Source organism: Phacochoerus africanus, chromosome 1 (genome assembly GCF_016906955.1).
Source record: "Phacochoerus africanus isolate WHEZ1 chromosome 1, ROS_Pafr_v1, whole genome shotgun sequence".
In the NCBI taxonomy this organism is placed as follows: domain Eukaryota; kingdom Metazoa; phylum Chordata; class Mammalia; order Artiodactyla; family Suidae; genus Phacochoerus; species Phacochoerus africanus.
The window spans coordinates 158,119,581-158,147,217 of NC_062544.1; the positions used below are offsets into that span (position 1 = coordinate 158,119,581).

At 38.4% G+C, this 27,637-nt stretch overlaps 1 protein-coding gene across 1 annotated transcript in view; it reads left to right on the forward strand.

The window, feature by feature from the left end:
• Positions 1-5,132: 5,132 nt before the first annotated feature.
• NCK1 (NCK adaptor protein 1) overlaps positions 5,133-27,637 on the forward strand; it is a 72,532-nt gene continuing 50,027 nt past the window's right edge. The window contains exon 1 of the mRNA XM_047783026.1: positions 5,133-5,234. The gene's annotated coding sequence lies outside the window, so the exon portion shown is untranslated. The remainder of the gene's footprint in view (positions 5,235-27,637) is intronic.

Sequence of the window (27,637 nt, forward strand, 5' to 3'; positions counted from 1 at the left end):
CCTGATGTCTTTCCTGTTAATAATAAAAGGTAGTTGTGATAGGGAATGTTAACTTTTATCACTAAAGAACATAAGACTTGAAGAAGTGATGCCTTTCAGATGGAACTTCTGTGGCCCTAAAGTTGAAAAATTAGAAAAATTTTCATGCTCAATATTCTATAAATATTAAACAAAAATCCCTCAATATTCAAAAATCTATAAGGTGAAAAAAAGCGCTGTTTTGTAATCTGTTTTCACAGGAAAATTAGAGGTGATTGGGCTGGGTAAGGGAGCTTGAGTTAAACAAGTGAGAGGGAACAAAGGAAGGAAATGGGTTTTTCAATGGCAGTGGTGGTTGTCTTACCTTAGAACAGGAAATGGGTTTTCTCCTTGCTATGCCTCATTAGGCAATGCATAGGATACAGAAGTAGAGAGAAGACTGGATTCTTGCCAGCCATTTTGTGCCTGATGATGGAAGACCTAATGTTGGGAGAGGGTCTACTCATCCTCAGGTATGCAGGTCTCTTCCAACCTGCCCTTGTTTATGATTTTGTAGCAGGTACATGTGTGAGCTGCAGTAAAGGTACTCCTTATCCCTGAAAAGACACAAAAAATAGTCATAGGATAGCAGAAAACTGATGCAACATGGTATCTTGAGATTCTTTTCAAAAGACCCTAAAAGTCTGTAAAAGCATATAAGGTAGCATTAATTTGGATCTAGTTGGGGAAGTTTTTATGAATTTAGCACAAACAAATGTTGATATGGTACTGGTTATTAAGCTACTGTTATTTTTTTTATGCTACCTTAATTTCAGATTCACCATCCATACTTTCCTCTGTGATGCTATGGCTCAGATCCTGCAAACTACATTTTTCACTAGGTTCCAGCAATAAAAGGCATTAGAGGGAGACTCAAAGACAAGAGAAGAAAGGACTTCCTCCTTTCTGTTTGCTTGCAGTTTCTGTCATTGTTACCACATAGTGAGAGCCCTTTGCTCCAGAAGCAGCAATTGAACTTCTTTTAGCACTCCTTCACCCCTATCCAACCTCATCATATCCCTCTCAGTCGCAGCAAGCAGGCTGGAGAGCACCCTCGCAGGGGTGTGAGCTGCAAGTCAGCTAGGTCATTCCTCTGAGCTCCTGACACCTGATGGTTCCACCTCGATTCCTCTTTTTCACTTTCCTTAGAGGTGGTAGCTACTCCTAAGTTATCATATCTGGGTTACTTCAGTGATCCCTTTTTGCTTTTCCAGTCCTTCAACACCCAAAACTAAATTCTCTTTTGTAATATCCTGTGATTTCTGTTCCCTTGACTAATATGCCTTCAAATATACCCCAAAGGAACCCACAGTCACTTGTCGGATGTCTGTGCTTTTGGGAAAATGTTAACATTCAGATTTTCCAGGAATTATTGTCTCTCAATAAAAATTATCCAAATTGAAGCACAGAAGGAAAATATTTGAAAAAAAAAAAGAACATAGCCTGGATTGAACCATACCAAGGACTAAGAAGTCTAGCATAAGTGTTAAGTGTAGTCACAGAAGAAGAAAGAGACAGAAAGGGGTGGAAAAAAATATTTGAAGATACCGGCCAGAGGTTTTCCAAATTTGATAAAAAGAAACAACAAAAACAGTCAGCAATCCACAGATCCAGGGAAATAAGTGAACCATCCCAGCATGAATACAAAGAAAATCACACCTAGAAACATAGTGTTAACTGCTATGATAAACAAAGATAAAGAAACAAAATCTTAAAAGCACCCAGAGGAAAAGACATATGACATACAGGAAACCATGGAGACCAGAAAACAACAGAATGACAGCTTATAAAGTGCTGTTAAGAAAACCCTTTGATGGCTCTCATTGCCTATATGATAAAATCCAAGGGCCTTAACTTGCGTAATCCACTCTTGTTTACATTTGTTAGTTTTTCTGCTCTTGCAATATTCTAATATTATATAATGCCTTTTAAAATGCAGGCCCCTCTAATTGGAAGGCCTTTCTCCTTTGCCTACTTAATTGCCTGAATAGCCTAACCACATACCTCTTCTCCCCCTGTTGCCTAATGTCCCCCTGTACATATCTATTGCTGTATTTACTATATAAATAATACGTTATCTGTTTAAATCTTATTCTCTGTCATTGGTTGAAGCTCCTTTAAGTTTGACTGATCTTTAGATCTCTGGTACCAATTGTAGTGCCCACCAGAGTAGATGTAATATATTTTTGTTGTATTAACTTCCATAAAAGCATAAAGCATAACAGTATTTAATCCAGAAATTTAGCTACCAGGGCCCACTAATTTCTATATTTCACAGTCAAACATGTGATTAGTTACTGCTTACTGATTAGTAGGTAGGGTGGGTCTTTTTCTTTTTCTGTTTCTTGTTTTTGTCCTAAATAGTTCTATCTTACATTGATGCCAAACCAGATCATTCTCCCTAATCACTTCTACATATAAGCTATCAATAGTTTCCTGGGAAAGGTCTTGAGACATGGAGGCTCATTTTTCCCTTGTCTTCCCAAATTCTTTTCTTTGAGATGAATGAAGTGAGCTGCCTACATGTTTTTATCCTAGACAGATTAGTTCCCATATCTGAGGCCCCATTTCTAGTCTATTAGTCATAAGTTTTTACCTAAGTGTTGTTTCCTGATTCTGACTACTCCTTAGTCCACTCAGAACTAATTAGGAGTGATTCTCATTTTTTGATGTGAGTTCCACTAAATGAGAGGAAGGAGGAGCCAACTGCATATTTAAATTTGGAAGGTGGGGAGATACAGTGTGTGAAAGGGAGTCTTTGGGACAACTCCCACCTCATAAGGTCATGGACTCTATTTCTTCTAAGTACACTGTAATATAATTTCATACATCACTTTCTGCCTATCTACCCTTCTACCTAATGCTTTCCTCTTTCATTGTTGTTCCCTTATTTTTCTTCTTTAATTCTATTTCTTTTTCTTAGATTTTTTTTGTTTTTCTTTTTTCAGAGTTCCTAGTAAGAATGGGCAATGAGGAAATTTAAAGGAAAACTAAAACGAAAAAACATGTTTACAAATAACTAAAATCCTCTTATGAAAAAGCTCTTCCCCTCACTTCTATTGCTTCAATAGGTGGCATGCAATAGTTAAGAGATCTGGATCAAAATCTCATGAAGAGTTTATTCAGATCATTGGCCCATTCAAAATACATATTCTCTTACAAAATAAAATCTAAAGTTATGACTTCAGCATATTTTTTTTCTGGGCTTATTTTCCCCACTTAAAATGATATTTTAGGGTCATAAGCTACCTGATGGAAAGGACTATTTTATCTGTTATATTTTTATTCACATCTCCTAACCTTATCACATGTTAAATATGTAACTAGAATTGAGCAAGGGGTAGTTTGATATGTGATTCTGGAGAAATAGTTTCAACCTCTGGACCATGGTTTCTCCAGCTTCAATAATGAATGTAATAATAGCTCTATCCATGAACTTTATTAAGGTGTATCAACAAATAAAACTACTGTATTAGTTAGCTTGGGCTGCTACAGCAAAATGCCACAGACTGGGAGGCCTAAACAACAGAAATTTAATTCTCACAGTTCTGGAGACTGAAAGTCCCACATCTGAGTGCCAGCAAAGTTAGTTTTTGGCAAGAGCTCTCTTCCTGGCGTGCACATGGCTGCCTTCTCAGTGTGTCTTCTAGTTGTGAAGACAGAGAGCAAGCTACAGGGCTTGCTGTATCTTACAAGGGCACATCGTATAGGATTAGGGCCTCACTCTTATCACCTCAGTTGACCTTAGTTACCTCCTAAAGGCCCTAGGAGACCTTTCTAGAATACATTTAGAATGTACTTTTAAATACATTCATATTGGGGGATAGGGCTTCAACATGAATTTTGGTAGGGAACACAATTCAGTCCATGATAAAATATGCAAAGGTATTTAGACCCTTTGAATAATCCAAAATTCACTTACATTATTCACTTTAGATGCTAGTTATGGGATATAGATGTAGAGTTGTTGCTGCCTGGAGTTCAGTGTGGTCTACTTGCTCTAGCCAACTTGAGGCTAGGAAGGGCTGGACCATAGGTGCTTTGTGCTTGACCTTGTGATCCTATATATAGCAAGCGAACCACACACCTCTATCAGCACGCAAACAATTTTGAAGTTAAATATAGAAAAGCAGAAACTCTTGGAATTTAGGGCCAGGATTAAAAATGGGATTGGAAGATGTATTAACGCCTAAACAATATTTACTGACGATCTAGCATGTGCTTGGCAATGGGGAAAAACTGTATACTGACATGGCTCCTGATTTAACTGAATGTACCGTCTCGGTAGGGAGACGGACTGACTCTTTCAACAGCTTAGGTGGGGACAATATCTGTGCACCTTGGCAGTCTTCCCTAAGGGGGCAACACCTAAGCAGAGCTACAGAGATGGCGGGGAGTGGAGGGTGGCTGCAGTGCTGGCGTCGCGGGAGAACCAACTTACTGATGGCCGGTGACTGGGGCTGGGCCGCTAAGAATGGGCAGACCTGGCACCAAAGGTCACTACTCTCCTCACAGCAAGGCTTCTGCAGCCAAGATGGGAAGTTACCCACGCACCAGGACCCTTCGAAGGCCTTCAGACTCAGCTTATTTCTGTTTGCTGCTCAATTTAAGCATACGTCTGACATTTTCCTCTCAGGTCTCCATTTCCAGGTCTTTATGTTTGTTTTGCTTTTTAAGTCCCCCCCCCTTAAAAACCTTTTGCTGGCAAGACCTTCTTCAGGTGCGGAAACCAGGAGGAAGCGTCAGAATACCAAGGGCTGACCTCGGGAAGCAGTCATTTCTGTTGTGGGTTCTCTCCTGTGGCGCTGAGAAAGCCCAAAGTAATCAGCCAGAGAGACAAAAGCTACAAGAATCAGTTGGAGTCCCGGCGTTCCTCGCCCGCTCGCTCAAAGCTGTCTGCTGAGCCTTCTCAGCTCACTCCACACCCAGCGCAACGCTTGATTGACAGAGGGGCCCGCCCACTCTCGGCGCAGCGCAGATCGCTCTCGCGTCAGTGATAGGAGGGAAGGGAGCGGCTGAGCCTATCAGATGGGGCAGGGAGGGGGTTTCCTGCCCGCGCGGATCCGCCCGCGGCCTCGCAGCCAGTCCGTACAGCAGCCCCGCCCACTCGCCGCGCGCCCCGCCCCTCTCCCCAGAGCTACGCGGCGGCAGAGCGGAGGCCTCGTGCCCTAACGGCCATCGCGGTGGCCGCGGTGGCATCCCGGTGCCCTCCTCAGGTGAGCTGGGGCCGCCTAGGCTCGGCAAGAGGGGAGGTGAGACGGTCCTGCCGGCAGGCAGACGCACGGACAGCTTTTCCTTGCTTCCAGAGTCTTCACAGCCTGTTACTTGCCGCGGCACTTCCTCTTCCCCGGCGAAGTTAACCCCCGGGGGCGCCGTCTGCCGGCCCCGAGTTGAGCCGGAGGGGGCGGGGAGGCCGCTCGTCCCGGCCTAGGCATTTGCCTGGCTGCTGCGCGCGACCCTCCGGCCACTGCCCTGGGCGGCGCGGCCCCGCGGCCTCCCTGTCCATCCTTTGGGCGTCCGGTCGTGTTGAGCGCAGCGGCCTGCGGCCCCGTGAGGCTGGGAATGTGGCGCGTGTCCCCCACCCCGTTTCTTTTCCTAACCAAAAGTCGTGTTGGCTGTTGTGGCTCAGTCCGAGGCCGCAAAGGTAGGGACGTGGTAGACGAGGGCAGGGGCGTGCACACCCCCAGCTTGAGAGTGGGGGTAAGGAGCGTTTCCCTGTGTTGGGGGTGGACATCCTGGTGATGCGCCATACGCCCCCTCCAGCCCCCCCCTTTCCCTCCTACTGGAAAAATGCGGGTTATTTTAATCTTGTGGATTTGCGGTAGATTAGTACGAGAGTTGATTGAACTATGAGCTTTTGACTATATTGTGTTCTAATATATCCAGTAAAAAGAATGTGTCTCGATAGTTGGTTTTGTAACCTTTCTTATCTGTGTCCATAAAAGTTAAATTAGCCGTCAGCAACTCGGGAAGCTGGATTTTGCTCGGGTCTGAGAACCCTAACATTATGTGCGCTTAGTTAATGTCTAACTAAGGAATTAGTTACCTAAAAATAATTCTGGCCGTTGGATTTGGTAAGAAACCATGAGAGTTAGGAAAGAAGGTAAGGAGAAATTTCTAATCCTGTATTGGGTGGTGAGCAAATAAGCTGAATATCCGGACAAAACTGGTAAGTGTTGCAAGAGGTATTCACTTTTTAAAATCTTAACTTAGGCAGATTTATGAAAGACAATTTGTACAATTTATTAAGCACTTGGAAAGCACTGTACCCAAAGTCTCCATCTTCAGCTATGAGTGCATAGTAAATGGGCAAATAATCCAAGAGGAAGGTTTTATCTGTTTGATAATTGTCAGTAATGTTCAGTTCTTAAATAGGCATCCCATTCACAGTTTGATAGAAACTCGAGATGTATGCAGTGGTTGATTAATAGTTTTATTTTATCTTGATCACAAACGTGGGGACTTTCTTTTTTGGAAATTATGATTTGTAAGCATTCTATGCAGAATGGTCAAGATTTCTTAGCTGTGCTTGTTCATGTATTAAATTTTAAATTGTTTGCTTTCTTTTTCTAAGCATTATATTTAGTCCAGATTTAGAGGCCTTTGTAAATAAAACTTGAAGCATACATCAAACATTTTTTCTCATGCCATTGGATTTTTCTTTTCTTTTTAAATTTTTATTTATTTATTTTTTTGTTTTTCTAGGGCGGAACCCGTGGTATTTGGAGGTTCCCAGGCTAGGGGTCGAGTGGGAGCTACAGCCGCCGGCCTACACCACAGCCATAGCAATGCCAGATCTGAGAGGCGTCTGTGACCTACACCACAGCTCATGGCAACACCAGATCCTTAACCCACTGCTCGAGGCTAGGGATGGAACCTGCATGTTCATGGATGCTAGTCAGATTGGTTTCCACTGAGCTCCGAGAGGAACTCCTTTTTTTCTTTTTTTAATTCAATGAATTTTAGTATATATTTATAGTTGTACAACCATCATCACAACCTAATTTTACTCTTTTTTTTTTTTTTCTTTTTCCAGGGCCACACCTGCAGTATATGGAGGTTCCCAGGCTAGGGGTCGAATCGGAGTTGTAGCTGGCGGCCTGTGCCACAGCCGCAGCAACACTGGATCCGAGCCGAGCCGTGTCTGCGACCTACACCACAGCTCACAGCAACTCCAGATCCTTAACCCACTGAGCGAGGCCAGGGATCGAACCCAAAACCTCATGGTTCCTAGTCGGATTCGTTAACCACTGAGCCACAACAGAATGCCACAATCTCATTTTAGAACATTTCTTCCCCAGACCGTCAGTTCATTCCTCTATTTTATTTTATTTTCTTAACCTTTGAGAACTTTCTTGTCAAAGCTCAAGGTAGATGTGATTATTGTTGTAAATCACTTGTCAGGAAGACTTAATAAATACAAATGCAGTCCACTTTTTTCCCTTATAGTTTAATAATTTTTACAGTTTGCTCTCCTTTATAGAAAAATACCAAATGCTCTCTACTTATACCAGAAGACTAAATGATTTTTTAGTTATTTAGTTAATAACTAGGATTGGAGGAAACTCTTGAAATCACTAAGCACTTAAGTTCTCCATAAATACTTTGCTGTGCTGTTTTAGGAAGACTACTGACAGGGCCAAAAATGACACTTAAGGATTATTTAATAAGGCAACAATTCTATCTGGATATTTCTTACTTTATTTGAAAGATAGAATTTATAGCTTTCCCATGAAAACTGATTCCATATGCTGACTTTGTCTTTAGTGATATTATCCTGCCTTAAATTAGCCAGACATAAAAATTGGTTTTATCTTTGACTTGTGTCCACATAACATTGGCCAGTTTTTGTCAGCTATTTTCTGAAATTTATTTGAGATTATCTGTTCCTTCCCACTAGCATTGAGCTGCATTTTCTGCCTGAATTTTCTCCCCACTCATTATGTCCTGCCTTCTGCCTCGTTCTTAAAATAACACTTGCAACACTCTCGCTGTTAAACCAGCAAAAATTCGCCGTTATTTACAGAGCCTAATTCAGAATTCCCATCTTTCTAACAGTCTGCTGAAGACCTACTTTTTCTAATGATAGCACTGTTTCTCTATAGGAGCTGTCCACCCTAACCAAACCAATCTCTGTTCTCATTTAGAATTTGTATTTTTCTGTTTTCATGTCTTATGTTTAGCCTGCATTCTTTAAAAGGAATTTTCCTCCTTAAGTAAAAAATGAAGTCAAATTTTGTTGAAGTTTCATTTTTGGTCTTTTGGTGCATTCTTCTTTATCTTTATGTTCCCTTTGTTGCTTTCCTTTGAATGCAGTCTTTACTGTTTTATCATTCCTTTGATTTTTAATCTTATGTGGGCATGTATCATAATACCATGGAGCAATATTGTGGGAACATTGGGATCCAACCTTCTGTTTTTTAGATAGGGAAAATAATCCATACGGACTAACTGCACAGTTAACTAATTCACAGTAGTGATAGTGGCAGAGCTGAGACTCAAACCTTGATTTCCTGCTTGACTTCCTAACTCCAGTTCTGTGTATTCCTTTTTTTTTTTTAAATGCTGTGTTATTAATGAAACCATACTTCTTTTCATAACTTGCAATGTCATTTTGTATTGTTTGCTTCACATTACTTTGCACTTTGTGTATTTATGTATTCTCATAGTTTCAAAACTTGTGTGTCAGGGCAGAGGAACCTTCATGACTTGCATTGCTTGAATCATTGAAACAGTGATTTTTAAAGTCTACGTAAAGTCTTCTAGCTTGTTGGGTATATTAACAGAGTTAACAAAAATAATATTGTCATGTTCACAGTTGAGTTCTATGACCCACTGAAAATGAATCTCCAACAGTATTACTATTGAAATTTAGTTTGTTTGAGTCTCTTGATAAAGAGACTGAATTGTGGGGAGCCTTGAAAGTACAAGTGAACAGTGTATTACATATCATGTAACTAAGTTTATTGATCTAACTAAATGTTCTTTTTTTGATAGAACAGTAACATTTTTACAGTTTCCTATTTTGTCATTTTTGTTCATCAGTCAAGAACCAGCTTATTGAGCAATCTGCTTATTAAGCAAAACATTCTGAAAACCATTTGTTCCATTTGGGGAGTTAGCTTTTATGTATTTGTTCTTCACATTTTTTCCCTCTTAACTAAAGTTTCTGTTAATGCCAGCAGTATAGGGTTTCCTTGGTATTTTTCTTACATTTATGTAGCAAGAGTTGAATGGTGTAAGACCTCTAGCATGGAAAACTATCAGGTGAAACATCTCTGGAGAGTATACTTTTCTGATCTGAAACAAATTTAGAAGCTATTTTTCTTTTTTTTTGGTTGTTTATAATGGCATATTTTTATTTTTTTAAGTTATCTTCAAAGATAAACTGTTGACACACAGATTGTCTTGTTTATTCTTGAACTTGTACTTAAGGAGTGCTGACTTGGATAAGTTTAGTATGAATAATTTCTGCTTTTGTTCAAACAGACCAATTGAATAAAGCAGTGAGAATATAGCTTGGGGGAATCGTTTAGAAAATGGATGCATCTAAAAAGTTTTTTTTTTTTAATTTCAGAATTAGCCTTCCAGAACTTTCAGTACATGCTTCAAAATCATGTTGCATTTAAATCCATTCAAGTAATAAAAATAACAAAGAATTTTTTGTACTTTTTGAGTATTCCAGCTATTATAAAAACATCTTATTAAACAAGGCATTGGAAAAATTTTTGGAAATGCTTGGTCACTTCTAAGTACTACAATATTTTTAAATAACATTTTGTTTTTTGAAACATTTAGAATACTTCATGTACAACCATGTCCCTGCTCTACCAGGATTTTGCTGCTCTAGAAAATCAGTTACTTTAATCTTTCTTTCTTTCACATTTCTTTTACATTTTGCATGTTCTTAAAAAGGCCTATAAAGTTTCCATGATTTGGCTTTTACTGACTTCTAGCTGCATCTTTTACCATTTTCTTTTCCCTTTTAGGCTGTTCTTTGGACCTTGAATAGCCAAGCTCTTTTTTTGCCTTGGAGCCTATGAACATGCTCTTCTCCTTGACAGATGTCTTCCTTGAGTTAATAAGGTTGGCTGCTAGTAACAGAAAGACACCAAATAATAATTTCTCTGCCACACCAGAGAAATCCAGAGTTTGTGTGGCACTCATTCATTAGGTGTTATTTCCAGATTTTTTTCCTATTATAAATAACTTTGAAATAAAGATCTTTGTGTATATGACCTTAGAAAATTTTCCTTTTGGTTAATTCCTGTTGTGGGATCCAGTTGAAAATCTCATTAATTTCTTTAAAAACTTGCTTGGAGAAAGCATTGTAAATTTTTTGAAATCGCAAAGGCCCAAAATTTCAATGAATATATCATTGAATTTTTCTATTTGTAGACATACACCCATCACCCAGATCGAAGTGTAACATTCCCATTGCTCCAGAAGGTTCTCTCATGCCTTTTCCCAGTGTGTATCTGCCCCCCCCCCAAAGTAATCGCTGTTTTAACCTATATCACCATAGGCTATTTTTGCCTGTTTTTGAAGTAATATAAGTGAAACCATACAGTGTATACTCTTGTGTGAATGGCTACTAACTTAACGTTGTTTTTGTGAGAGTCACCCGTGATGTTGGATGCAGCAGTAATTGGTCTTTTTCATTAGTGGCATATTTTGTTGGATGAATATATAATTTTTTTAAAAAGTTGCACTTTTAAGGATATTTCCAGTTTTTTAGCTGTTGTGAATAAAACAGCTATGAACATTTATTTACAAGTCTTTTAGTGAACATACACCCTCATTTCTTTGGAGTATCTATATATATGGAAGTAGAATTGCTATGTTTTTGTCTACCAGTTTTTGAACCTGATTGAACCAGTTCTCTGGTCCATAGTAGTTTCCTGTGATTTCTCCCTTTACCATAAAAAGTAGTGACTCCCTATAGCTATATTAATTTGTTTTTAAAAGAACTGTATTAGGCATTCCCACTGTGGCACAGTGGGTTAAAGACCTGTCTCAGGTGGTGCTGTTCAATCCCTCGCCAAGTGCAGTGGGTTAAGGATCCAGTGTTGCTGCAGCTGTGGTGAAGGTTGCAGCTGCTACTCAGATTTGATCCCTGGCCTAGGAACTTCCATATGGCATGGGTATGACCAAAAAAGAAACAAAACAAAACTTTTTTAAATCCACTATTTTAATTGGAACCCCTCAAAAAGCCTTTTTGTACTGCCTTCAGCTAAGAACGATTTTACTCTTTTTTTTTTCTTTTTCTTTTTGGCTTTACCTGCAGCATGTGGAAGTTCCTTGGCCAGGGGCAGAACCTGTACCACAGCAGTAACCAGAGCCACAACAGTGACAATTCTGGATCCTTAACATGCTGCACCACCAGGGAACCTCTATTTTTAAAGGGTTCCAAAAAAAAAATAATAATAATAGTAATGTGAGACAGATATTGTGTGTGGCCTTTAAAAACAAATACTTACTCTCTGGCCCTTTATAGAAAAGGTTTGCCTACTTTGTTCTTATTGTAATGGTTCTGATTTCCTTTAATAAAATTTCTATACTACTACTTCTTTTATTCCCACTCACAACACATAATGAGTGTATATGTGCATTATTCTTGGTCTTGTCATTTATGTATAGAACACAGAACATACGTAGGGAAAGGGGCAGTTGTCGTACTGAGAACAAGTCCAAGTCTTTTTTTTTTTGGTTTTTAGGGCTGAACCCGTGGTATTTGGACGTTCTCAGGCTAGGGGTTGAATTGGAGCTACAGCTGCCGGGTCCACCAGAGCCACAGCAATGCCACATCCGAGCCGCGTCTGTGGCCTACACCACAGCTCACAGCAATGCCGGATCCTCAACCCGCTGAGCGAGGCCAAGGATTGAACCCAAAACTTCATGGTTCCTAGTTGGATTCCTTTCTATTGATCCACGATGATTTTTTTTTTTTGGATTTGAATATTATTCTTTTTTTTTTAATAATTTTTTTTATTTTCCCACTGTACAGCAAGGGGGTCAGGTTATCCTTACATGTATACATTACAATTACATTTTACTCTGTTGCAACATGAGTATTTAGACAAAGTTCTCAATGCTATTCAGCAGGATCTCCTTGTCAATCTATTCTAAGTTGTGTCTGATAAGCCCAAGCTCCCGATCCCTCCCACTCCCTCTCCCTCCCATCAGGCAGCCACAAGTCTCTTCTCCAAGTCCATGATTTTCTTTTCTGAGGAGATGTTCATTTGTGCTGGATATTAGATTCCAGTTATAAGTGATATCCTATGGTATTTGTCTTTGTCTTTCTGGCTCATTTCACTCAGGATGAGATTCTCTAGCTCCATCCATGTTGCTGCAAATGGCATTATGTCATTCTTTTTTATGGCTGAGTAGTATTCCATTGTGTATATATACCACCTCTTCCGAATCCAATCATCTGTCGATGGACATTTGGGTTGTTTCCAGGTCCTGGCTATTGTGAATAGTGCTGCAATGAACATGCGGGTGCACGTGTCTCTTTTAAGTAGAGTTTTGTCCGGATAGATGCCCAAGAGCGGGACTGCGGGGTCATGTGGAAGTTCTATGTATAGATTTCTAAGGTATCTCCAAACTGTTCTCCATAGTGGCTGTACCAGTTTACATTCCCACCAACAGTGCAGGAGGGTTCCCTTTTTTCCACAGCCCCTCCAGCACCAAGTCATATTTTAAATGAGCCACTTTCAGAGTTTTCTGGTGGCCTAGTGGTTAAGGATCTGGCATTGTCACTGCTGTGGTGTGGGTTTGATCCCTGTCCCAGGCACTTTCACATGTTTTGAAGGCAGCCCCCCAAAAAACAACCCCCCCACTTTAATCAGCTCTCTCTGTAGTTGTGAATCATAATTGGTGGAATAAGAAGCTATCCAAGCAGTAATATATATTTACGTATACACATCTAAGTCTGTGTATGTATTTGTATGTGTGCGTGTGTGTGGTTGTATTTTCCTACCTGATAAAAGTCAAAAATGAGAGAGAATTAATCTAAGCCACATAGTAGAGTGGGAGAAACAGGAATTACATTGTTATAGGAAATAAAGTGTGTTTTCCTTTAAGTCCTAACTGCCAAAAATCTCAGTTATGTTTAGTCTTAATTATATGAGCAGTCTCATCACAGGTTTCTTGTATAATAATTTTTCTTTCTTCTAAATGGCATCTATCTATCTATTTATTGGCTGCAGTGTGCAGCGACTTGATGTGGGATCTTAGTTCTCAGACCAGGGATCAAACCTGGGCCACAATAGTGAAAGCACTGAATCCTAACCACTAGACCACCAGGGAACTCCCTATCATTTTTTGATATGTATATTCCAAATTTGTTTCTATGGATATAGAAACTTATGCTATAACAAACTTATGCTCACTTAAGAAAAAAGTAGGATCACATGCTACATCTTGCTTTCTAACTTGGCTTTTATAAATATTCTTTTAAGTCAGTATAAGTTCAAAGATTCTAGAGTCATCTTAAATTCAAATGATGAAGTATAGGTTTCATCACTGTTAGTTTATTAGTTTAGGCTTAGGCCTCTCCAAACCTCATTTTTCTTATCTGTGATGTGGGGATGATACCTAATCAGAGGATTATTATAAGGTTTAAATGAGAATTTATGAATCCATTTAACTGCTAAGCATTGCTTGGTACACATTAGGAGCTTTAGAATCAATGTCTACATGTAAAATGACAGGGTTCAAAAATATAGATGTTTTAAATTTGCTAACTTGTCAAACTGCTATTCAGAAAAAAAATACTAATTTATGCTTTTACCAGCAAACTGTTCCTTAACTTTGTATTATTCTGATTTTTAACCAATCTTGTACATTAAAAAAAAACCTAGCAGAACTATAATGAGAATTAGACAAATCTATAAGCATAATTTGAAATATTTTAGCATAACTCTGAGTAACTAGTAGAACAACAGGACAGAAAAGTCAAAAGAAAAGAGTTGAACAACATAATTAACAAATGAGTCTAATTATATGATTAGAATATTTCACCCAGCACATACAGAATACAGATTTTTTTTTCATGTGCCTATGGACATTTCCCCCAGGTTGACATATGCTGGGCCGTAAGAAAGATGGAAATAATCAGTTCTAGAATATGTGCTCTGACATGTTGGAATTAAGCTAGAATTCAGTTACAAAAAATACCTAGAAAATTTTCAACTCTTTGGAAATTAAACAGTATACTCCTAAGTAACCCATGGATTAAAGAAGGAATGACATTAAACTGTTTTGAATTGAGCGATTAAAATAATATGATGTAACTTAAGGGATATAGGTAAGCTATGCTTAAAAGAATTTATAGTCTTAAAATGCATATGTTAGAATAAAGGCTAAAAATAATAGAAAAGACTTCTGTGTAAAGATGGAGCAGTGAAAGATGCATTACTTTTACTCCCCTCCAAAGTCTATCAAGATGATCATATAGGATATTTTTTAAAGATTTGAACTACATCAGTAAATAGAATGGAAGAAGCAATAAAGTTTGGAAGCTAGAAAGCACAGACTGATAGAAACATTTTAGTAGACTTAAAAATAGTCAATCCTGGGAGTTCCCCTTGTGGCTCAGTGGTAATGAACCCAACTGGTATCACTGAGGATGCAGGTTTCATCCCTGGTCCTCGCTCAGTGGGTTAAGGATCCAACATTGCCATGAGCTGTGGTATAGGTTGAAGATGCGGCTTGGATCTGGTGTTGCTGTAGCTGTAGTATAGGCTGGCAAATGTGGCTCCAGTTCAACCCCTAGCCTGGGAACTTCTGCTGTGTGTGCTGCAGGTGAGGCCGTGAAAAAAAAAATCAATCCTAAAATGGCAGAAGGAAAAATAGGTAAGAGTCCTTGGGCTCAGGAATTGGCAGTATCAGGTTATTTTTGTGGAAAAGGGGGTAAGAGTGGGTGGTGCTGAAAGTAGAAGAATTGCTTGACCGTCTGTTTAAGAAGATAGCTCAGGAGTTTCCATTGTGGCTCAGTGGTAATGAACCTAGCTAGTATGCACGAGGATGTGGGTTCAATTCCTGGTCTCGCTCAGTGGGTTAAGTATCCAGCGTTGCTGTGAGTGGTGGTGTAGGTTGCAGATGCAGCTTGTATTCTGCATGGCTGTAGTGTAGGCAGACAGATGCAGCTCTGATTTGACCTCTAGCCTGGGAACTTCCATATGGAGCATATGTGGCCCTAAAAAGCAAAAAAAAAAAAAAAAAAAAGACAGCTCAGTCAATCATAATAGCCAAAAAGTAGAAACAGTCCAGATGTCCATTAAATGATAAATGGGTAAATAAAATGCGTATTGCAAAAAAAAAAGGATTGAAGTACTCATACATGTTATAACGTGAATGAACCCAGTATGACTATGTAAAAGAAGCTAGTCAGAAAAGGTCACATGTTGCATGATTCTATTTGTATGAAATGTCCAGAAAATACAAATCTATTGAGATAGAGAGTTAATTAGTGGTTGCCTAGGGCTGAGGGTAGGAGAGATTAGAGGGAATTGGGAAATGACTGTTCAAGGATATGGAGTTTCTTTTTGGTGTGATGAAAATGTTCTAAAATTGATTCTGATGGTGGGTTGCACAACTGTGAATATACTAAAAACCATTGACTCATACACTTTAAATGGATCAGTTATCAATTGTATAATATTTGAGTTATAGCTTAGTAAGCTATTACAAAAAAAAAAGCAGCATGAGCCTACTCTTTGTTAATCTGTATAGCTAAGTGACTGCCCTCTTTAATGCCTCAGCAGAGGACTGAAATTTATCCTCTGCAGTGGTTAAAATACAATGTCTCTGAGAGACAGGTGCTAGATATAATTAAAGACTAGGTGTCCTACAGGATTAAGTGAATATGGTCAATGTTAGAACCCTTATTGGGGTCCCTTCTCCTTTGGAGATCCCAGAATGCTGACAGTCAAGTAGGAACTTAGAGGATGCTTCCCTTAGTAGCCCAAGAAGAAAAACTAAGTTACTCACAGTCAGTTTTTAGGACCCTACTTTTATTTTTTATTTTATTTTATTTTTTCTTTTTAGGGCTGCACTGTAGCATATGTTAAGTTCCCAGGCTAGGGGTTGAGTTGGAGCTGCAGCTGCCAGCCTACACCACAGCCACAGCAAGGTGGTATCTGATCTGCCTTTGCAACCTACGCTGATCCTTAACCCGCTCAGCAAGGCCAGGGATTGAACCCTCATCCTCACAGATACTATGTCAGGTTCTTAAGTCACTTAGCCACAATGGGAACTCTAGGACCCTACTTTTAAATATGAGCGGACAATCAAGGATCATTAGGTTCATGAGGAAAGCTTTTAGTACAAGAGACCAAAGCAAATAGAAAAAAAGAATTTGGAGCAATCAGAACAAAAAACAGCTCTTAGAGGAAATTAGAGGATGGAGTGTGTTAAGGATCAGGTGTTGTCACTGCAGTGGCTCAGGTTACTGCTGTAGTCTGTGGCCCAGGAACTTCCACATGCTGCAGGAGTGGTCAAAAAATCTGTCTTTAGACGGTAATAGCTAGAAGAAAACAAACAACAGAATGGAAGTTAAAGTAGAAGAAACTTTGCATAAAGTAGAGGAAAAGATGGAAGACTGATTAAACACACACACACACACACACACACACACACTTCAAAAGTCAGTCCAAGAGAGAAGTAGTATCAGTGAAGTACTCAAGAAAACACCCAGAATTGAACATCATTTGCACTATTGAGAGGCCCTCTGGGTACTCAAGGAAAATGAATGAAAATAGGTGAATCAGAGTCTAGTTAGGAAAATGGAGACTATACCATTTATAACAGAATTTTATAATATAAAGAATTATTTAGCCATAGGTTATGGGTTGAGTTGTGTCTCACCACCCCAAAGATGCTGAAATCCTAACCCTCAGTACCTCAGAATATCACCTTATTTGGAAATAGGGTCTTTATGGCAGTAATCAAGTTAAAGTTCATTAGAGTGCCCCCTAAGCCAGTATGACTGGTGTTCTTTAAAAACAGCGGGGAGGTTTAGACACACGCTTGGACACAGGCATGCATAGAGGAAAGATGGCCATCTGCAAGGAATGCGTGAGGCTACCAGAAGCTAGGAGAGAGGCCTAAAACAGATCCTTACTAGTACCTTCAGACAGAGCATGACCAATACTTGGATTTTTGACTTGTGGCCTCCAGAACTGTGAGATGGATTTCTATTCTAAGCTACAACCCAGTTTGTGTTACTTTGTTGAAACAGTTCTCAGAAACTAATAGACTAGATAATTGGAGAACTGAAAAGGCAATAAAGGAACACTTGGGTGTCACAAAGACAGCAACTATAGGAAGTAATTACTAGTCCCTAGGGTTGGGAAAACAAAGAGAAGAGATTGGAATTATTAGAATTTAGGAGCTTGAAGAGTGGTCCTGAGGAACTGAAACAAACTTCTAAGTAGTTGCTGCCTGCTCAGGAAGTAAAGATATTTTAGGAGATAATGCTGGTCTGGGAATGGCAGGAAAACCATAAAAGCAGAAATTTGCTAACTGGAACCAGTTGCTGATACTGGAACCATTACTATTGCCAGAGTGAAAGTTGATGGTTGATACTGATAGCTCCTTCTTTCCTCCTTGAATCTTCTATTGTCTTCCTAGTGTCCCTTTTATGGAGAGTCTGACAGGAAGCCAGCTAGCTAGCATAGGAGTGTGATTTGCAGGGTTCTGGCCCCTCAGCATTTCAAAGCATAATAGAGAAGAGTAGGTTTGAAGTCTGAGACATTAGTTTAGTGACCAGTACACACAGACACTGAAGTATGTCATTGTGAAATTCTGAAATACATGGGACAAAGGAGATCTATAAATTTCCAAAGGAGGGGAAATGAATCACATTATGGAGATTGATCGTTCTAAACTGCAACCTCAGAAGACAGTGAGCAATGCACTCAAATTCTCAGGGAATATGATTTCCAAGCTAGAATTCTTTTTTTTTTTTTTTTTGGTCTTTTCAGGGCTGTACCCACAGCATATGGAGGTTCCCAAGCCAGGGGTCAAACAGAAACTGTAGCTGCTGGTCTGTGCTACAGCCACAGCAACGCCAGAGCCAAGCCGAATCTTTGACCTACACCACAGCTTACAGCAATGCCAGATCCTTAACCCACTGAGCCAGGCCAGGGATTGAACCTGCATTTTTATGGATGCTAGTTAGGTTTGTTTCCATTGAGCCACGACAGGAATTCCCCAAGCTAGAATTCTTTACTCAGCCAAATTATTAAGTACAAGTATAGAATGTAGATATTTTAAGACATGCAAGGTCTCCAAAAATTATTCTTCCTTAGTTCATTCTTAGAAAGCTGTGGTGTAATTTGCTCTACCCACCTAAAGGAAGGCATAAAACTTAAAGAGGAAAGTGAGCGGTATATGAAATCAAATTCTAGAGGGACAAAAGGAATCCCTAAGGTGAAAAAGGATTCCCTGAATACTAACTGATTATCAGATGAAAGAGCAGTGAGTTTGGATTCGAGCAGATCAGAAGGCCCTGGTAGTTTTATGACACTGAAACTAATAGAATACCTGATGTCTGTTTCTCGTAATTTAGGCAATTGGCAAAGAGTTTGGTGTTGAATTAGTGATGTCTTTTATTTACTAATGTTTTTTTTTATATTGGAGTTTAGAGCTTCATTCTGGAATTATTTCTCTCTTGTATGATCCCATGGTTATCGCATTGAATCCTATGATTTTAAATAGTATGATATGTGGTTGATTCACAAATTCATGACTCTAGGTGAGACCTCTCTGAGTTGCAGGTATAATTATATCCATTATCTCTTACTGTGTAAAAATCACTCCAGAACTGAGTGATTTAAAGCAATAGTTATTTTCCTTTTGCTCATAGATCTGCATTTGGGTAGGACTTGTGTGGAGGTGGCTTGTCTCTGTTCTGTGTGCTGTCATCTAGGTTGGCCAGTTCATATTGCTAGCAAGTTGTTAGCAGTTGACTGGGAGCTCCTTGACTGGCTGTGGGTTGAGGGCCTTGGTTCCTCTCCTTGCATATGTTTACATAGACTACTTGGGCTTCATCACAGCGTGATGGCCAGGCTCTAAGAATAGGCATCTTTAGAGTGTCCAGCAGAAGCTGTAGACCTTTTATGACAACCTTGAAAATAGAATAGCTTGACTTCTGCAGAGTAATAAACCTAACACAGATCCATATTCAAGGGAAGGGAAATTGACTGCCCACTAAGAAGTGGCATCTAGGAGTTCCCATCGTGGCTCAGTGGGAACAAATCTGACTAGCATCCATGAGGATGCCGGTTCGATTCCTGATCTTGCTCAGTGGGTTAAGGATCTGGTGTTGCTGTGAGCTGTGGTGTAGGTCATAGATGTGGCTTGGATCTGGCATTGCTGTGGCTGTGGCGTAGGCCAGCAGCTACAGCTCCGATTAGACCCCTGTGCTGCAGATGCGTCCCTTAAAAAAAAAAAAAAAAAAAACAGGAGTTGGCATCTAAATCACATAAGTCTCTTCATTTGGAAATATTTTCTCCCATTCTGTGGGTTGTCTTTTTGTTTTGTTTAGGTTTCCCTTGCTGTGCAGAAACTTTAAGTGTAATTAAGTCCCATTTGTTTATATTTTTTCATTGTCATTACTCTAAGAGGTGGATCTGAGAGGATATTGCTGTTGTTTATGTTGGCGAGTGTTTGGCCTATTTTTTTTCTAAGAGTTTTATAGTATCTGGTCTTATATCTAGGTCTTTAATCCATCTTGAGTTTATTTTTGTGTACAGTGTTAGGAAGTGTTCTAATTTCATTCTTTTACATGTGGCTGTCCAATTTTCCCAGCACCACTTATTGAACAGGCTGTCTTTTCTCCATTGTATGTTCTTGCCTCCTTTGTCATAAATGAGTTCGCTGTAGCTGTGTGGGTTTAATTCTGGGCTTTCTATCCTGTTCCACTGATCTGTATTTCTGTCTTTGTGGCAGTACTGTACAGTTTTGATGACTGTTGCTTTGTAGTATAGTCTGAAGCCAGGGAGCTTGATTCCTCTAGCTCCATTTTTCTTTTTCAGGATGTCTTTGGCTATTCTGGGTCTTTTGTGCTTCCAAACAAACTTTAAAATATTTTGTCCTAGTTCTGTGGAAAATGTCCTTCGTAATTTGATAGGGATTGCATTGAATCTGTAGATTGCCTTAGGTAGTATAGTCATTTTGATAATATTGACTCTTCCAATCCAAGAGCATGGAATGTCTTTGAAGAGAATGAAAAGGGATTAACCTCCAAAATTTATAAACACTTCCTATAGCTCAATACCAAAAAAACAAACAACCTCATCAAAAATGGGCAGAAGATCTAAACAGACAGTTCTCCAAAGACATACTGATGGCCAAAAAAACATATGAAGAGATGTTCAGCATCATTCATTACTAGAGAAATGCAAATCAAAACCACTGTGAGGTACCACCTTACACCAGTCAGAATGGCCATCATCAAAAAGTCTACAAACAATAAATGCTAGAGAGAGTGTGGAGAAAAAGGAACCCTATTACACTGTTGGTGGGATTGTAAATTGGTGCAACTGCTGTGAAAAACAGTATGGAGATTCCTCAGAATACTAAAAATAGAACTACCATTTGATCCAGGAATCCCACTCTGGGGCATCTATCCAGAGAAAACCATGACTCAAAAAGACACATGTACTCCAATGTTCATCGCAGTACTATATGCAATAGCCAAGACATGGAAATAATCTAAATGTCCATCGACAGAGAAGTGGATAAAGAAGAGGTGGTACATATACACAATGGAATATTACTCAGCCATTAAAAGGAAAGAAATAACAGCATTTGCAGCAACATGGATGGACCTAGAAATTATCATACTAAGTGAAGTCAGTCAGACAGAACCAACATCAAATGCTATCACTTACACGTGGAATCTAAAAAGAGGACACAGTGAACTTCTTTGCAGAACAGATACTGACTCATAGACTTTGAAAAACTTATGGTTTCCAAATGAGACGGGTTGGGGGGTGGGGGATGCACTGATGGTTTGGGATGGAAATGCTGTAAAATTTGATTTTGATGATTGTTGTACACCTATAAATGTAATAAAATTCATTAAGTAACTTAAAAAAAATAAATCACACAATAAAAGCATGCAGTATTGAAGACAGGTTTCAGCCATCTTTGGAAAATACAATATGCCGCCTATATCAAGCTGTATCCCTGATATTGCCACTTGTATATCTCATAGGTATTTCGAACTTAAAACAAACAAAACAAATTCTTAATTCCCCTACTTTTAAACTGCATCCTTTCCCCACCTGCTCCATTAGTCCTTTACTCAATCTTTCTGATTTCATTACATGGTATTGCCATTCACCCAGTAGTTAAAAGCCAAGTGTCAAACTTGATTCCTTTCTTTACCTCCCACATTTTTCATCCATCCTGCTCTTCTAACTCCAAATGCATTTTGAGTTCTTCTATTCTTTATCTACATAGCCACCATACAACTCAAGTCCAGGCTACCAAGATACCTTCATCTTTTCACTTGGACTCTTGTCATTTATTTATTTGAGATATGATTGACATATAATATTTTATTAGTTTCAGGTATACAGTATAACGATTCACATTCATATTAACTGGTCTTTTTAAAAATTTGTGGTAAAGCACACATAAAATTTACCATCCTAACCATTTTTAAGTGTATATAGTTCAATATTGTTAAGTATATTCACACTGTTGTGCAGGCAATCTCCAGAACTACTTATCTTGCAAAACTGAAACTTTGAACTCATTAAAGAACTCCCCATTCTCCCATTCCCCTAGCCCCTGGCAGCTACCATCTTACTTTCTGATTCTGTGAATTTGTATGCTCTAGTTACCTTATGTAAGTGGAATCATTGTTGTTTGTCTTTTTATGACTGCTTTATTTCACTTAATGTCTTCAGGGCTCATCCCTGTTGTTGTATGTGCAAAATTTCCTTCCTTTATAAGGCTGGTAATATTCCATTGAATATATATACTACATTTTTTTTACCCATTCATCTGTTGATGGACACTTAGGGTTGCTTCCACTCTTGGCTGTTATGAGTAATGCTGCTATGAATGTGGATATACCAATATCCATTCAAGTCTCTGCTTTCAGAAATTGCTGAACCATATGGTAATGATTTTTTGAGGAACTGCCATACTTTATTTTAAGGAACTATCATTCCTTCTTCCTTATCTCCCTCCCTCCCCGCCTCCCTTCCTTCTTTTGCTCCTTTCTTGATAGTGGCTAACCTAATGGATGTGAGGTGGTATCTAATTGTGATTTTGATTTTGATTTTCCTAATGATGAGTGATACTGAGCATCCTTTCATATGCCTCTTAGTTATTTGTATATCTTAGGAGAAATGTATATTTAAGTCCTGTATTTTTAATTTTTTTTTGTTATTGTTGTTGAGTCTTAACTGGTCTTTGAATTTCTATTCTTTCCTTTTATCTAATGCTTCACACAGCAAAGAAAGGTTTTTAAGATTTCTGTATTAGTCATGATATGCTAACAGTTCTAATAAGCAACAAATCTCAGAGGCCTAACACAATGGAAGTTTATTTACTTTCTCTTATCAGTGTATTGTATATGTGATGGCGTTGGAGTGGGAATACCTCTGCTCCATGTAATAATTCAGGGACACAGACTTCTCTATTTTTTTAAGTTATCACTGTCATCACAATATGACTTTTGAGGTTGCCTTGAGAGAAACAAATATATGGAAGAAGATTTTATGGCCCACTCTAGAAGTGATATATCACTTTCACCCACATTCCACTGAGGTCAGAACTGAGTTACATGATCCCATCTAACTACAGAGGTGGCTGGGAAATGTAGTATAGAAGTGTGCTAATGAAAGTGAGAACACAGATGTTAATGAGCACTAGCAGTCTGTCACAATGTATATTAGATTAGAACTCCCCACTTAAAACTCTTAAAACGACTTATTACCCATAGAATAAAATTAGCCTATGTCTATTCCAACCTTATTTTGTAATACTCCCCCTTTTTATTCTCAAGTCACATTAGACTAGGTCATTTCCCAAACATGCCAAATATTTTTTCCTGCTAAAACCTAATGTTTTGCAGTTCCTTTTCTTGGAGCACTCTGCTTTAAATATTTACACCACTGCCTCCTTTTCATTTTCAGGCATCAGCTTAAAATACATATCTCTAATTAAAATCCCTAACAAAAATTGGCCTCCTATTCTTTGTCCTTTATGATAGCACTATGTTTATATCACAGCATTTATCACAATCTGTAATTATTTTATTTGAAAAAATTTATTTGCTTTACCTGTATCCTCTACTAGGAAGAGATGTTTCTCACTGTTATATCCATGCAGCACCCAGCCACTGCTTAGCATATTCTAGTCATTCAGTAAATATGTTGTATGAATGAATGACTAATATTCAGAACAGATTAGCATGGAGAGACTGGAGTGAATTACAGCTAAGACTTATTATGGCAGTTTAGGTGAATTACTGAGGGCCTGGGTTTTAGTGGTGGCAGTGTCAATGGAACAGAAAATGATGGACAAAAGACAAAGGAAAAACCAACCCAAATTGCTGTGTGACTGAAGGAAGGAGTCTTAGTAAAGGGGATGATTGTGGCTTGTAATTAATAGATGAGTAAAGAGGATATAAGAGGTCGAGTTTCAGAGATAATGATGAATTGGAATTGATGCATGTTGAGTTTGAAGTGATAGCAAGACTTTCGAGTAGAAATATTGAGAAACAGTAGCTTGGATTAGAGAACACAATTGGGATTATAGATTTGAGAATCAACTGGCCAAGATGATAAGATGAAGCCATAAAAATGGATAATCTATTGAGAAAGAGGGTGTATTTTTGAGAAGAGCGAGGGGATTAAAAGGAGAAGCTATGTAAGGAAATCAGGAGTAGGTAGAGAGGGAGAAGGAGAGCCAATTTAATACAGGGATAAGAAAACCAGAGTTTCAGAAAAGAGGGAGGTTGAGTTTGACTGCTGGTAGTGTGGCTATTCTTTGTGATGATAGGCATTTAAAGTTTCTGAAATATTACCTTCCTGTAAGGTTATAAAATATTCATATTAATATCTGCTTCATAAGGTCATTGTGTTAATAATCAACATACTATATTAAAAGCACTTAGTGTATTTGGTCTGTACAACAAGTATGCAATAAATATTTTGGAGTGAAGTACAGTGAAAATATAGTAAAGCATCAAGGAGGCTTTTTAAGGAGTTGTAGAAAGACAAAAGGCTTCTAGCATTGCTGTAGCATTTTTTCTTTAGAGATACGTTCTTTTTAAATGTTACAATAAGTTAGAGTTGTACTAAAAGCCTATATATGGAGATAAAACTATGACTTTATTTTGGAGTGTTTTTAGTAGGAATTTTCTGATCTGAAAATATACAGAATCATAGCAGTACAATGATAGTTCATCTGTTGATGCTTCTTAACCACATCCTTTCACTGAATCTTATTCCGGAAGCATTTATAATGCAGGTGCTCCTTTGAAAGGCACCATCCCTTTAAAATGGGTTGAGATTAAATTCGTATTTAACACTGAAAGGAAATGAAGGTATATTTTAAATGGAAACATAGTTTAATATGTCAAATTGTACTAACTTCTTGGAACTTTTGATTTTGGTAGTAGAAGTTGGTTATAACTTACCGCTATGGAGAAAAGGAGAAATTCCAGTTCATTTTTGTAGATAATCAAGAGAGCTATTAACATAAGGGAAAGTGGGAGCTTTCCTGCATTTCTTTTCATTATATTCTTTTTGCTTAGGGAACTTTGGCAAGTTAGTTTGGTTGTCCCATAGGTTGCATGACCAGTCTTTTTTTTTTTTTTCCTTCTATCTTGACATGTATTATAATGGGAGAAAGTAAATGATTGTTGTCTTCTCATGATCAATAGCAGTCTATAAGTAAAAGTAGTAGTTTGGAATAAAGGGTAAGGTAAAAATACAGGTAGGTAAGGAAAGAAGTGTTTACAGATGAAGGAGAGGAAGAGAAAAAAAAGCTGAGAGATAATTGGTGAATAGAGCTTCTAAAGTTTATCTTTTCCTTTGCCTTGGGTTTCAACTTGTAGTGTATCAGCAGTTGGAAATTGCTTTGCCGGTGACATGTAATTGGTGACTTTTAGGATATTTGCTACTGGAATGGGTATAATTTCCTTATTATAAAATTCAGATATAATTATCATTGAATTTATATTTCTATACAGTTGTTGGTGGAATTTTTAAATTAGGTAGAAGGATAGAGCAGGAAAGAATGGTTATATAGCTTGTACTGTACTAATTTTTTTATAATTCACATACAGTTCACTCATTAAAATATTCGTTCTGAAATCAACCACAGAAGGAGAAAGGAGAAAAAAATGATTACATGGAGACTAAACAATGGGCTATTAAAAAATCCAGTGGGTCAACAATGAAATCAAAGAGAAAATTTTAAAATACCTTGAGATGAAAGTACTAATTTCACAGTTTTGCAGCTATTACCGCATAGAACACCACCTCCAGAAGAAACCCCACTCCTGTTAGTTGTTACCGTCTGATCTCCCCTACCCCCATCCTCCCAGACAGCCATTAATCGACTTCCTGTCTCTCTAGATTTGTTCATTCTGGACATTTCACATAATTGGGAGTCATATAGTATGTGATCCTTTGGGGCTGGCTCTTTTTTTTTTTTTTTTGTCTTTTTGCCTTTTCTAGGGCCGCACTTGTGGCATATGGAGGTTCCCAGGCTAGGGGTCTAATCGGAGCTGTAGATGCCAGCCTACGCCAGAGCCACAGCAACACGGGGTCCGAGCTGCGTCTGCAACCTACACCACAGCTCACGGCAACACCAGATCCTTAACCCACTGAGCAAGACCAAGGATCGAACCCGCAACCTCATGGTTCCTAGTCGGATTCGTTAACCACTGTGCCACGACAGGAACTCCTGTTGCTGGCTCTTTTTACTTGGCATAATGTTTTTAAGTTTTACCCATGTTGTAGCATATATTAGTACATCATTGTTGCATGTGTTATTCATTAGTGCTTTATTGTTATTACTGCCTTATTCATATAATGGATATTTATAATATTCCATTGTATGAATATACCAAATTTATTCGTTCATCAGTTGATGGACATTTGGGTTGTTTCTCCCTTTTTACTATTTTGAACAATACTGTTATGAACGTTTATGTATAAATTTTTTTTTATTGTGGTGAAGTATGTATAACATAATATTTGTCATTTTGACCATTTTTAAGTATATAGTTCTGTGGCTTTAAATATATTCACATTGTGCAATCATAACTACCAGCTATTTCCAGAAATTTTTGAACTTCTTCAACTAAAATTTTGTGTCCATTAAACACTAATTTTTCATTCTCCCATCTCCCAGCCCCTAGAAACCACCATTTTACTTTGAGTTTCTGTATATTTCTCTATAGGAACTTTATTTATGAGTAGAACCATACAATATTTGTCCTTTTGTGATTGGCGTATTTCACTTAGCATAATGACATTGTAGTATGTCCTTTTTTTTTTGGCTGCCGTGTGGCACATGGGGTTCCATTGGAGCTGCAGATCAGATCCGAGCTGCAGCTGCAGCCAGAACTGCAGCTGTGGCAATGCCAGATCCTTTACCCACTGTGCCAGGAGATTGAACGTGTGTCCCAGCGCTCCCAAGACGCCACTGATCCTGTTGTGCCACAACTCCTGTAGCACGTCCTTTTTAGGCTGGTAATATTCCATTGATTGTGTATATCACATTTTACTTACCCATTAATCTGTAGATGGACACACGTTGCTTCCACTTTTTGGTTTTTGGGAATAATGCTGCAATGAATATGGATGTGCAGGGTATCCAAGACACTGCTTTCATTTCTTTTGTGTGTATACACAGAAGTAGAATTGCTTGATTATATTTTTAATTTTTTGGGGAACCCTTAAGTGTTTTCCGAAGATGATGCACCATTTCACAATTCTGCCAGTAATGCTCAAGGTTTCTAATTTCTCTAGGTCTTCACTAATACTTGTTATTTTCTGTTTTTTTTTTTTTAAAGGATTAACCATCCTAATGAGTGTGAGGTGTTGTCTCATGGTTTTGATTTGCATTTTCTTAATGATTAGTGATGTTAAGCATTTTTTCTTATGTTTGTTGGCCATTTGTATGTCTTCCCTGGAGAAATATCTATTCAAATTATTTGCCCATTTTTTAATTGGGTTAGTCTGTTTTTGTTGAATTGTAAGAGTTCTTTATGTATTCTAGATATCAGTTCTTTATCAAATATGTGACTTGCAAATCTTATCTCCCATTCTATGATAGTGTCCTTTGATGCACAAAAGAGTTTAATTTTGATGATGTCCAGTTTGTTTTTTCATTTGTTGCCTGTGCTTTTGGTGTAAGATCCAGTGAATTATTGCCAAATCTAATGTGAAGTTTTGCCCCATTTTATTCTAGGAATTTTATAGTTTTAACTTGTCTATTGAGGTCTTTGATCCATTTTGAGTTCTTTTAGTATATGGTGTAACTTCATTTTATACATTTTTACGTGAATATACGTTTTAATTTCTTTTGAAGTCCGGGTTGTATGGTAACTATGTTTAACCTTTTGAGGAAT